Source organism: Pseudochaenichthys georgianus, chromosome 5, assembly GCF_902827115.2.
Source record: "Pseudochaenichthys georgianus chromosome 5, fPseGeo1.2, whole genome shotgun sequence".
Taxonomy (NCBI): domain Eukaryota; kingdom Metazoa; phylum Chordata; class Actinopteri; order Perciformes; family Channichthyidae; genus Pseudochaenichthys; species Pseudochaenichthys georgianus.
In genome coordinates this window covers 36,878,843-36,890,349 of record NC_047507.1, presented here as the reverse complement: position 1 = coordinate 36,890,349, position 11,507 = coordinate 36,878,843, and the positions used below count along the sequence as shown (strand labels likewise).

At 39.8% G+C, this 11,507-nt stretch overlaps 1 long non-coding RNA gene across 1 annotated transcript; it reads right to left on the bottom strand.

The window, feature by feature from the left end:
* Positions 1 to 2,001: 2,001 nt before the first annotated feature.
* LOC117447291 (uncharacterized) lies at positions 2,002 to 3,649 on the bottom strand. The gene is made up of 4 exons (XR_004552213.2): positions 3,217 to 3,649; positions 2,465 to 2,534; positions 2,272 to 2,383; positions 2,002 to 2,084 (listed from the first exon to the last, which is right to left on the bottom strand). It is a non-coding gene; the product is annotated as an uncharacterized lncRNA (long non-coding RNA).
* Positions 3,650 to 11,507: the final 7,858 nt, after the last annotated feature.

Genomic DNA, 11,507 nt, shown 5'->3' with positions numbered 1-11,507 from the left:
AAGGAAATTGTAAGTACTTTTACTGTGTATTGTTTGAGGAATACTCTGTCAAAATCCGGCCACTTCTGCTAAGTTTGATGAGGGAATTATTTTGTGTTGCCATTAGTTCTTCGTGAGATAATTGATCCTGTTGGACTCAGTACGACTGAAACTACCCCCACTAGTACTTACTATGAAAGTACTATGAAGTACTTACTGTGTACTTTTCCAACAATCCTCTGTCAATGTCCCCTCCTGAGAACAAGAATGCATGTTTCTCTGCTATTTTGAATAAACGTTAAAAAAAACTTTCTTCATGAGACTGATATTGTTGGACAGAGTATTTTAAGAGGATGGTAGACTTGATACCAGCAATACTTCCAGTCAGTACTCCGGCAGCAGCATTTTTACCCCTTGGAAAGTCTTTAGAGTCTGGCCTGGATAGCTGGTCTATCCTTCAGCACACTGACACACTCTGTCACTCTTGTTGGCCTCTTATGAAGCTGCTGTCTTTTAATATATGATTATTTCTCTGCTCCTAGTTCATTCCTCGCAAATTCTGCACAGAGAGTGCCCTAACTTACAGCAGTTGAAAAGATTTGTGAAAGGATAAATTCTTCATGGGCTTCAATGGCTTTAGTAAAGGGTGTTTTATGGTTGCTTGTATTATCCTCAGATAGTGGTTTGTTTAAATAACTAGTGACATTTTTATAAATATTGCAAAAAATGGCTACAAAATATATAACCTGGCCGGCTTAGCCAGTCTGTATTTCTTCAAGCACCACAAGATTCATAGTTTATAAAGTACAATTCTGGGCCATTGATTGTGTCATTTCTCCAAACACATACAGTAAAAATGGTGCAGGAAAAGGACTTTACATTGTATTATACTTAAAGACAGGACTATTCAGTTAAGAGAAGAGAAAAAGGAAAGCAAATTGTCATAATGGGTGATGTAACCTTAAACAAATCAAATCAAGTTTTATTTATATAGCACATTTATAAACGATTTTTGGTGGAGCCAAAGTGCTGTACATATAATCAAAATAGCCTACAGTAGAGACACTTTACAGCAAATACAACAGCACAGATTGTTCAGAATATCAGTATGAGAAAAACGACACCCTCTGTCCTTAGACCCTCACATCGTACAAGGAAACACTTCCGGAGAAAACCCACAGTTTAAGGGAACATGGAGAAACCTCAGGGAGAGCAGCAGAGGAGGGATCCCTCTCCCAGGTCGGACAGACGTGCAATAGATGCCGTGTAAATCCAAGAGATAATACATTTTACAGCGTAGGTAGACCGAATTCAAAATATAAACAGCAACAAAGAAATTATAATTTTTTTTTCTTTTTCTTGTTAATTCCCATTATCTTCTCTATTATGTATCTTCCGGTCTTTGCCAATCTGGCCAGCATCTCTTGGTCCTCCACGTCTTTCTCGTACAGCCACTGCTTGAAGCAAACTGAAAATAAGAAACAACAATGTTTTAACAAATATTCAATAATGTGATGACAGAACTGCAAACAGAATAGCTGAAACTTTAACAAAATAAATAACTCAGTTACCTCTAATCATTAACCCATGTTTGTATCATTGAGTTAACTTTGTGTGTTGCTGCTAGCATACATAACACCTGACGTTACTCGTGCATGGAGCTACAGAGCTATTAGAAAGACAGTCCGGTGCATTCCTCCGTCTGAATGTGGAGCACTTTTGCTAAATGTTTAGACAAATAGCTCGTGTTACCGCCCTTACATGCTAAACTCTTTTTGCACTATTGGCAACAAGCATTTTCCACCTCAAGACAAAGCCCCCAGGAAGTGCGCCGGACTCTGAGGAAAATATTCGTTGTGTCCAAACGGCGGTACTACAATTTCCTTATCAGTCTGTGACGTCGACTGGCCCAGAAATACTTTTTCCCATTGACTAACATGGGGAAAGAGACGTCTGTAAATCGGTGGATAATTTTTTTGAAACTAAATAAACTACCCAGTATGAACTATTGTATAGGAAAGGACCTGATCAGAAGGATTGACTAGTAAGACAGCAAAGAGGCGGAGGAGGTCTCTGTCATGTACAACCATTGGTAGATGTTACACCTGAAAGAAAGATAAGGAAATAAGACAACACAGAAGGACAAACACCTTCTTAAGTAAAAGACCAAATCATGTCAAGCTTTAACCTGAGGCTGTTTTTTCAGTATTTACAATGCACAGTTGGAAATTACATTCCAAAAGCTAAATTCAAACTCAACACCATAAATAACTGGGTACCAAAGTGCTTTACCTGATAGGACACGTTCCACACGGAGCAGCAACCATCCGGCTGGCCGTATGCTGCATATCATCTCCTCCCTCTCCACTGTTTCCAGTAGATCTCTACTGCCTGTCCAATAAAACTGAAATGCCCCAAAACAATCATATTTAAAAAGTTAAAAACAATAACTTGCTTTTGGCATTCAAATATATTATAATCTCACCTTTTTCCTGGATGTCAGGAAGGCGTTCCCTTCAAGTCCGCAACCAGTCATAGGAGTTCAAATGCAAAGCCTGAAAGATGACAAGAGCGGGAGACTTACATGTTACAAGATAAGTAATACCAGAGCAGTGTTTAGGACATGCAGAGAACAGATCAAATCCCCTGACAGGCTCACACACTTTGGTGATGTCCTCATCTGATAATGATGTTTCATTTTTAGCAGCAAAGTAACATTACTCAAGATATATGTTGGACTCAAGGTATATGTTGGACCCAACTCATGTACAGTATGTTTTGAATCTCCTCAACAATGGTCTGTATAGTTGAGTAGAAACAAACTGTCCCTGCAGTTTCAGGTAGATTAACAAAGAAAAGTTTGCAATGAAGCACAAAACCCCTCTTTGTATTAAGCTAGCTGCCTGGTGGAGTTATCTAACGTTAGCTAACTTCATGTCCAACACAAAACCTCTAACGTGCATTACATTGACGATTTTAAACACAACTTAACTCTCTCAACTTGTAAAATAACGTTAATTTAACATACCCTTAAATAACTACATCACGGTTTTCAGGGGCAACACAAACTGCAGAAAACGTTAGCTGCTAACTGTTGTTAGCTAAGTCAGCTAGCTCGTAACGATAGCCTCCTAGCAAACGTAAGATTACGTTAACATTAACGTTGTAAGAAAGCAAAACGAACCTTCGAGACATATTTTACTCTCAGACTGGGTGTAATTGTGTAGCGTTGCTTACCTCCAGAAGGACTTTTAGCTGTTTCCCAGTAGAGAGAGCTGTCAGAGCGGTTGCTCTCAGAAGAGCAGCATTGGGCGGACCAGATAAGACCAGAGCAGACCAGATAAGAACCAGTTAAGTCTTGGAGCCCACCGACGTCTTCCATGTTGTTATTTTCATTTAGTAGTTTGCCTTATAGTCCTTCTCCTCCATTTTCTTGCTCTTCTCGAGTAGTCAGTGTGGTGCTGTTGCTTTGGTCTGGGTCTCTGGACCTGTGAGCTAACCACGCCCCGTTCATTTGCATATAACGAATGGAAATGTCTGATCATGAAATACAAGTCACATGAAATAAGCCATTATGAAATACGAGTCTCTTGAAATAAAGAAACGCGTCATTATGAAATACAAGTCATCTGAAATAAATAAATATGTCATTATGAAATACGAGTCTCTTGAAATAAATAAATGTGTCATTATGAAATACAAGTCTCTTGAAATAAATAAATGTGTCATTATGAAATAAAAGTCCCATGAAATAAATAAATGTGTATTTAAATGTACATGTATACATATTTATTGCCTAATTTATTTATTTTATAATTTATTTCATAGGCATATTTATATATATATGTGTTTATTTAATTATTTATGTATATATTTATTTATTTATTTAATATTGGCTTAAATGGCATTCCATATATTGGTGGAGGTACACACATATTGATAGATGTCTTGTAATGCACTGTTGAGGAACCTGTGACCCAAGTGTTTCATTCATTGCATAACTACACCGTAGTTGTGTATATGATATGTCAATAAACCTTTGAACCTTTAAATCTTGAAAGGGATGTGCAAAATAGCCATAATATACAGTATAATTAACTATTAGTAGAGAATAACGAGTAATGAATATACTTTATTACTCGTTTCCATTCATGTCAATTGCAGATACATGTTTAGTCTTCTCAAGCACCAACTAACTAACTATTGCAGGTCTCCCTTGAAAAAGAGATCTATGATCTCAATGGGACCAATCTGGTTAAATAAAGGTTTGAAATGAAATGAACTATCAAATATCTCTCCTGATTGTTAGCACTTGACAATCACCTTACCTGAATTGTACTCACGTGTAACTAAAGTCTGATTTAAGGGTTGTTTATATTTAACATAATTAATCAGAATCTGCAAAGTAACTCAAATAAATGCAGTGGAGTAAAAATACCAGGTTAACCTCTGAATTGTCGTGGAGTAGAATTACAAAGCTATGAGCTGTCATGTGGGTATATATTAATGCTGCGCATTATGGACACAAGCGATTTTCACCCATTTATTAATTATATGTTTTACATTTGATAACACCAATGTGTTTAATACTGGCAACTTCTAATTGTGGGAAAAACGAAAACGTTCAGTAGAGACGTCCCATAGAACATTTTGCGAAACACAATAGCCAGCATGGGGCGTTCAATTCCAGTTTTGGATAGTCTGGCGTGGTTTCGTTCCATTTCACACAGCTGTTTGACGCTCTGCGTAACCTTACGGGGACTGTAGTCCTAAACGATAGCTGGGGATTATGGGTAGTGTAGTGTCTTCGGCCATCCTAAACTCAGAAATGTTGACAATCGCAATGATGCTCGAAATGTCCCTTATAGGCCTACCTCTGTTTCCGGTTATTTTTATTTTGAAATTCAGTTCCTGACGCCAAAAAAGCCCGAGATTATGGAATTAAACCAATAAATAAAAGCAAGGCTAATTGTGTGTTATTGGTGAGTAAATAACTGTGTTATTTTGAAAAGAATAACGAATTAGAAGGAAAAAAAGATTAAAAAAATCAGATTTCCGTATTCTGAGGCTCTGAGCCCCATTTATTTTCCTCACAGACGGCAACAAAAGTCAGAAATTATACGATTTAAAATAAAAGCAATAATTGTGGCTTGATATTGAGTAAGAACATGTTTTTATGAACCACACAGCTTCCGGTCTCCCACGACCCGACCGGAGAAAAAGATGTGCTGCAGGCAGTAGAAATACATTGCTTATAAAATCGTGCTGTGCAACACGAAAAAAAGGGGCAAATCGTGTTGGTGAACACAAAATGCCGTGAGACTGGGTTGGATCACTGTATGTCTCCACATCCACCATATGCCCTCAGATTTTCCCAACTGACTTTCTTGTTCACCTTCTCGCCTTTTTCCCCTCATCAGTCCAGCAGTGTAGAAATAGCCCATCGGCACTGATTCCCAGCCAGATTTTCTTCCTTCCTGTCTGCCAAGTGCACCGGAAGCGGGGGGGCCAGGGGGCCCCCTCCCCTTTTCAGCCCTGCCCCACATTTTCGCAGCGGCAGATGCCGCGGAACACTGTACAAATCCCGTGTCAATAAATCCCCTCTATACTATAAAGTCGCATCTAAAACGCGATCTGATCTAGCTGTGTATATTTTGTTATTTTTGATTGTTATATTCAATCTCATTAGCTACAGGCATTTTTTAAGCTTGTAAAGGGAAGACCACAGCTCGCCTCTCACTGGCCACTCTGCTGTTCCTCAGCGCCGCTCCCCCTCCCTCCGGCTGAAATTATGAATGTAAGGCATGTAATCATAGATAACACGGCAGGGTCCGTTACAGTTTGTTTTCATCTGATTTCAAATAAACAAAGTCTTGGCTTTCAGAATATTAAACCTTGTTTCGGCAAATTCAGATGATAAATACAATTTTGAAGCTTGTAACGGCATAATTAGTGGAGAACGGAGTAACTTAACGTCACAACAGGCATAACAACAGCCGGTGTTTCTCGTGAGTGATTCCCCCGGGAAACAAACACAATACACACAAACGCAAAAATACACAAACACACACACACACGTACACACACACACTCGCGAGCTTCCCCAAGACCAGTAATCCAAATGAAAATATCTTCCCTCTGTAGTATTTTGATCATTTGCTCTGCTAATAATCAATCAGATCGATGGATTCCAGAGAAGAGAAAACTTTGAAGGCCTTTTTCTCAAAATGATGACTCTGTAACAGTCATTATATAATGTGACATATTTTGCTTAATATTTGGAGTACAAAAACAATCCTGATATCATCAGAAAGCTAGGAATCAAAATGTGTCTTCGGGTCAATGCGACTGATTTCGATGGAGCAGGTGACTTTGCATTAGGTAAAATAAAGCAGGCAGACATAACTTCTAAAATGAATCCGGCGCACCTGCTATCTGCCTCTACCTTTTGCCTGCTCTCATTCTTGGTCTCCTGTGGCCATCTTCATAAGATGACACAAACATACAGAAACAAATAACAATTAATCATTCATTTTATCTCTGTACAGAAATTCCTCTTCTAATCATCTTCCAATATATCAAGGTGTACATATACTGTATAGGTACAATCATATTTTACATGAAGTATATAACCAGGACATCAGCTTTTAATAGTCTCCGTTTCTTCTTTAGCATTGTTAACATAGATAAAGGAGACATTTATAAAAAATGATTAAGCTAGCATCGTTCTTTGTTTTAACCCCTATTATACTTAACATAACGTATAACACAAGGCATGAAACTTAAAGTCTCAAAACATGTATAAGGCAAATGAAAGTCACTAGTCATTACAAGCAGTTCCTGTTGACCACATGCATCAATCAATGACAGGTAGCCTTTAAGCTAACTTTTTTTCCAATGTTGATACATTTACATTGCTTTTTCAAATGAAAATTAAATCTATTTGAACCCCTACTATCTCAATAAGCTTGTTTTGTTTTGCTTCCGTTCGTTATCCTTAAAGCCTCGCCAGTCCTGGAAGCTGAAGCCAAATGTCATGTGACACTTTAATAATCACAGAAAAAGAGCAGTGTAGGTGTGCCAAAGGGATTAATGTTACAGCATTATGTCAATGCATGCAGCTGAGAAGAGTTGCGTGTTAAGAAAGCAGTGAGTGGGAGGCTAACTGTACGTGTGATGGGGCTTACAGGGCTTAGAATTGGCTAAACCAGAGGAGGAAACAAACATTCGCTTCAGATTATGCTGGCGTATGTACAGTACTGAAGAGGCAATGCATATAACATATACTCTTTAAAGCTGAACTCTTGGAGACGCCCACCTATGCAGATAAGAGCACAGGGAACTGGTAATATTTAATATGATCATAATCGTCATGGTCCCAGTTATGCAATGCATATTTATTATATGTATTAATCCCCACAAATAACCATCCAGTGCTACAAAGTCCAACAAACAACCATTTGGTATGTTTATAACAAGCTTGTAAGCTAACGTTTTTGATTTTCTAAATGTTGCATTCAGGTCCACAAGGTTGCAAGTTGGTTACCCAGCCAAGCAAGATACATCTTTTGATATGTTTTCTAGTATCCATTTATTTCTGAAGGTATGAGTTAATTTAACCAAGTTTACTAAACTGCACAGATGATGAGTACAATTATCTCATGCCATTGTTGGAAGGGAAAACAAATAATTATTTAAGGCTTAATGCTTGAATGAACTGCATTTGTTTCTCTATATCCACTTCCTCACAGGTGGTCAGAGCAACCTAGTTTTCAGAGTTCATCTCCCTCTAAATGAATTAAGGCATGCCAGTTTCTCTAATGTAATTTAAATGAATACTCCAGGTTCATTTTTGTTGGAGTAGCAGCAGATGTTATTTTATAGCAGTCTATAAACGACTGGAAGATAGAGGGAGATGAGTCCACGAGAGATTGCAGATACAGATTTAGTACCTGTGACATGTTTTCATGCTTTAATGTTCAAAAAGCTCTTTATTCTTCTCATACTGCCTGTGCTGCAGCACCCCTTTTCACCCTCTGTCTGAAACCAGAGGCCATTCTGCTCTGATTGGTTAGCTGGCTGGCTCTGTTGTGATTGTTCAACCACTTAAAGACATCCTTCCCCTTAGCCTAACATGTACAATGTGATAGAGCGCTTGCCAACATAAACTAGAATGTGACATAGTGATGTCACTACATTACAGAAGTAAACAAAGGAATCCAGGGGAGGCTTTATTGTCTTCTGTTTTAGCTGTAATCTCTGGCTCTCTAAAAATAATCTACCCCATTTGATATTCACTTCCTTATCTAACATCTCAAGGCTCAATCAGTCTGTCAAACAGTAGGCTTTTTAGTAACAATGCTAAGTAAAAGGCAGACGTGTATCGGTATGATGATGTTTGCCACTTTATTTAGTCACTTGTGCTTGTCATTTAACTGTATTAAGGGTTAAACTCATAACTTTCTAACTTAGGGTTTAATGTAAATGTAAAACCATTGTGCCACTGAAAAGACAAGAACAACTCAGGAGGGAGCCAGTCTAGATTTCCTTTTGAGGGCCACCAGCTGCAGAGAGTTAACTAATTAAAGGGGCATCGCCCCACAGCTGCGAGAACTCAGGTGTCCATTTTAGGTAGCACTTTCCTGGGGTGTCAGCTTCAGACGAAGACTGACAAAGACATTAGAGTCCTGCGGGAGTCACGAGGGAGGCACAGAGGAGGCAAATCCTACTTTGATTGAGCTAAGTGATTGCTGGTGTTTTATTTGATTTCATTTAGTTTTTTAGCCCCTCATGCTATAATCATGTGTATTTTCTCCATTCCTGTTTATGTGTCTTCTCGCAATTATCACTGGCCCTGTGTATCTCCTAATCGATATTCCGGCCTGCTCTCGTCTATCCCACATGCTCCACTGAGATCCAACATCTAGTTACAGGCAGCCTGTGGAACTGCCAGTCAGCTGTTCCTAAGGGCCCTTCTCACTTCTCTTATTTTTCATTTCCTCGCTCCTCGGTCTCACCGGAAGTTGATTAGTCTGCGCCATCTTGAGTAGCGTCCCAATGGCCTTATTTTTGCCGGAGGAGCGATAATGGAGGAGCTATAACCGAGGAACCACCAGACCATCCTTCGATGAAATCCTCAGACACTCGCCCCGCCCCCATACTGTGTATCGCTCACTGATTGGACAATGCAGCGCATGCACTGATCTGATGCTTCTTGACATGAGAGCAGTTTCTCAGCGGAGTGAAGAAAATACATGAACCTCACGAGAGTCACTCCTCAGTTTATACCATGTTTTGTTTCAATTAATGTATCATTTAGTTACAAATATGTGATATATTTTCTACATATCTTTGCCATTTATTGTCTTGCTTATAATAATTATAATAGTCATTTATAAATATCATTTTATAGCACACATTTGAAATCAGTAGGCGAGGCTGTAATTTCGCCAGCTGTTACTCTCATGAGCGAGGCAGAAAATAATAGTTTTTAACATGTCAAAAATCTGCCGTGTTGTTTATTGCACCTCAAACATTAAAACAAATCCAGAGTTACGTGTTTCTGTACTTCCTCTAAGAAGAAAGGACAGTAACAGAAGATCTCTGTGACGCCAGATATGGTGTCGGATCCGATATCCGAAAAAAAAATCAGTTTAGGATGGCCGAAGACACTACACTACCCATAATCCCCTGCTATCGTTTGGGACTACAGTCCCGTTGACAAACCCCGTGATTAATCTTCAAGCTCTGAGATTGGATGTTGGAGTGGCAGTGCGCCAAGGTTACGCCGAGCGCCAAGCTCTTTGAAATGGAACAAAACCACGGCAGACTATTCAAAACTGGACTCGAACGCCCCCCCAGAACTACACATGCTGGCTATTGTGTTTCGCAACATGTTCTTTATGGCACGTCTCTACTGGGAATTGTAGTTTTAAAAATACGTTTTCGTTATTCCAAAAATTAGAAGTTGACAGTATTAAACTGTGTACAGCCCTGGAGGTTTAGGCGATAGGAAACTAATTGGTGTGTACAAATGTCCATCCATCCATCTTCTCCCGCTTATCCGTGGTCGGGTCGCGGGGGTAGCAGTTCCAGCAGAGAAACCCAAACTTTCTTTTCCCAGCTGGACGTGCCTGGAACACCTCCCTAGGGAGGCGCCCAGGTGGCATCCTAACTAGGTGCCCGAAACCACCTCAACTGGCTTCTTTCGACGCGAAGGAGGAGCGGCTCAACTCCGAGTCCCTCCCTGATGACCGAACTTCTCACCTTATCTCTAAGGGAGACACCAGCCACCCGGCGGAGGAAACCCATCTCGGCCGCTTGTATCCGCGATCTCGTTCTTTCGGTCATGACCCATCCTTCATGACCATAGGTGAGGGTAGGAACGAAAATGGCCCGGTAGACAGAGAGCTTTGCCTTCTGGCTCAGCTCCCTTTTCGTCACAACGGTGCGGTAAAGCGACTGCAGTACCGCTCCCGCTGCTCCGATTCTCCGGCCCATCTCACGCTCCATTGTTCCCTCACTCGAGAACAAGACCCCGAGATACTTGAACTCCTTCACTTGGGGTAAGGACTCATTCCCTACTTGGAGTGGACAGTCCATCGGTTTCCTGCTGAGAACCATGGCCTCAGATTTGGAGGTGCTGATCCTCATCCCAGCCGCTTCACACTCGGTTGCGAACCGATCCAGTGAGTGCTGAAGGTCGCAGACCGATGAAGCCATTAGAACCACATCATCTGCAAAAAGCAGTGGTGCAATCCTTAGTCCACCGAACTGCAGACCCCCTCCCCCACGACTACGCCTCGAAATCCGATCCATGTATATTACAAAAAGGATTGGTGTAAAACATGTAATTACTAAATGGGTGAAAATCGCTTGTATCCATAATGGGCAGCATTAATATATACCCATATGACAGCTCATTGTTACTTTGTAATTCTACTCCACTACAATTCAGAGGTTAACCTGGTATTTTTACTCCACTACATTTATTTTAGTTACTCTGCAGATTCTGATTAATGATGTGAAATATAAACAACCCTTAAAGCAGACTTTAGTTACACCTGAGTTAAATTCAGGGAAAGGTGATTGTCAAGTGCCAACAATCAGGAGAGATATTTGATAGTTGGTGCTTGAGAAGACTAAACATTTATCTGCAGATCTCTATAAAGTATATTAATTACTCATTATTCTCTACTAATAGTTCATTAAAAACTGTATATAATTGCTATTTTGCTCATCCCTTTCAAGATTTCAAGATTTTGTAAGGTTTATTGACATCATAACTACGGTGTAGTTATGCAATGAATGAAAAACTTGGGTCACAGGTTCCTCAACAGTGCATTACAAGACATCTATCAATGTATGTGTATACCTCCACCATTAAACTGTCATTTCTGCACATTTCTTATACTATCTACATTAGGGATCGACCGATATGGCTTTTTCAAGGCCGATACCGATACCGATTATTAGTAATCAAGGAGACCGATAACCGATATTTGGAACCGATATACATTTGCAGTAAA